We start from the raw sequence: 2434 nt of genomic DNA on the forward strand, positions 1-2434 counted from the left end.
TACCAAAGACTGATCTGATCGGAGAGAAAAGGCACTGAAGAAATTATCAGTTGAAGAAGCAGAAGACGACCCTTCCTCCCCCTCAGGTGATTTCTTCATTTTCTTTCTCTTTCCTTTTCTCTAAGATTTTGCACTATACTAGGGTTACGACCACATATGGTTGGAAGATCATAAAAGGGCTTTTCTTCTTGAAACTTGAAATTAAACCCTATCCAAACCTGAACCATAACCAGATTAGCGACATATCCTAAAGAAAACATCAGACTCCATCACGACTAGACTTTAAATCCCGGTGAATGGTTAATAATTTAGATTCGATTGTTATTAGTTTATTCAAATTGATATGAAAGTGAACAAGTGAATTAATAGTTTTGCTTTGTTATATATATGCTTTTGAGATCTTATACCATGTTGCATATCCATCGTGATTCTTTTTCGATTTTGAAGTAGTTTATTTTACAATAACCTACCATGAATTCTTACCTTTGAAGTAATGTTATTACTTGAATTAAAATGAAAAACCTTTTTTGTGAAAGATTTAGAAAGAACATTTCTAAAAATTGATTGACAAATATTACTTTGTGTTTAGATTCTTAGGTGTAATACCCCATGTTCGTATGAGGATGCCACGTAGTTTCGATAAGTTTAGAATATCGAAAAATTGGCTTGATAGCAGTTATAAGTACCAAATCAACTGCAAGGAATGCCTTGGAGTGAAATTGTCTAAGGAAAATGATATGGTTTCGATGAGCATTCTGAGATAGGATTTATGGTATCAAAAGAAATTGGATCGGGAACAGTTTTCGGTACAGCTAAAATACAGTTGCCATTTTGGTTGCAAAACCGAATTGTTGTAGGAGACTCCCGAAAAATCAACAGAAACCTGAGGGGGCTCCGATTTTTCATAATAAGCAACCCTTTAGTTGTTTCAGGATGAAACAACAGCCTGGTGAGGACACTGAGGCGAATCGTCATTTTCGACTAAGTTTTGAAATTATTAATTTTGCATTTTCGGTATTGTAATGCAAATTAATTGAATGTTTGAGGACATAATTGCTATTAGGAAAGTGCCCAAGTGATATTATGAGAAAATTAGACTTTAATTGTGTAATTTTTATATATTAATGTGATATATAGTGTGTATATATATATAAATATATAAATGTAGGCGTATGTATGTCCATTCCCTGCATCTTTAATCCATCCCTCAATTGAGTAATCTTCATGCAAGCATACAAGTAAGGTGGAGTTTCGATTGTGACGTGAAGTGTATATAGATATGTATGATGTACGAAGCTATGTGCGCATGTGTGGGTGTCATCTCTGCAACTCTAAACCATTCCCTGCAATCTCCATGCTCTGCAAACATGAGCAAGCATCCCAGCCATTCCATAAGCCATGCCTCTGCAACTTACTCAATGCCTTGAAATTGTGATGGCTGATTTGGGGTGTCCTTCACGTAAGCGCCTATAAATAGAGAACATGAGGAAGCAGAAAGCATGGCAGTGAGCCATGAGAGCTTCGGCCGAGAGCTTCGGCAAGCAAATGCGAGGGAGGTCGAGAGCAGGGAGAAGGGAGAGAGAGCAAGATAAGAGAGTGAGCGATGGCTGAAGAAAGCAGCAAACACGACCATGGCAGCCGCAACAGCGAGAAGGGCGGTCATGGCCGCAGGCAGCCAGCAAGCAGCAAGCGGCTGTGTTCGGCTAGCAGCAGCTGCGTCCGAGGTCAGTGAGGGTGTGGGCAGCAGCCAGCAAGGCTGGAGGAGGCCGCAATGGCGGCTGGCAGTGACAGAGGCAGGCGGAGCGGCTGTTGGGCGTGCGGTCATGGCAGCAGTTGCGCGCATGAAGGAGAATAAGAAGGGAAGAAGAAGAAGAAGGAAGAAGAAAGAAGAAGAAGAAAAGGAACAAAAGAAGAAAGGAAAAGAAAAAAGAGAGGAAGAAGAAGCTAGGCGTGGTTGGTTCGCGCATGGAGCCGTGCGCGGGTGCAGTAAAGAAGGAGCAGAGAAGATGATGAATAGTGGAAGAAAAAAAAGAAAAGAAGAAAGAAAAGAAAGGAAAAGAAAAAGAAAGAAAAAAAAAAAAAAGAAAATAATGGAAAAAATCCTAGAAAATCCCAAAAAATAAGAAATTATGTTTCGGTAATATTCTGGAGATTTTGGCAAGAAAAATGGTTCGAGCACTTGTTTCGAGGATAGGGCACGCGTATTGAGGAAGTCGGAGAGGCTAAGTCAAGGTAAGTAAAATTCCTTAGAAAATTTCAGAAATTCAAGAATATTATTTTATGAATTGTTGTAGTGAAATATTTGATAAAATGATTGAGAAATATTTAGTTTGGATTTATTGAGGAAAATTGGGAAGAAATAGAAAGAAAATTAAAGAAAATACCAGAAATTATGAAAAAATAGGTTTTAATGTTTATTTAAATAATTATGGTG

This window comes from Diospyros lotus, chromosome 3 (genome assembly GCF_014633365.1).
Source record: "Diospyros lotus cultivar Yz01 chromosome 3, ASM1463336v1, whole genome shotgun sequence".
Taxonomy (NCBI): Eukaryota; Viridiplantae; Streptophyta; class Magnoliopsida; order Ericales; family Ebenaceae; genus Diospyros; species Diospyros lotus.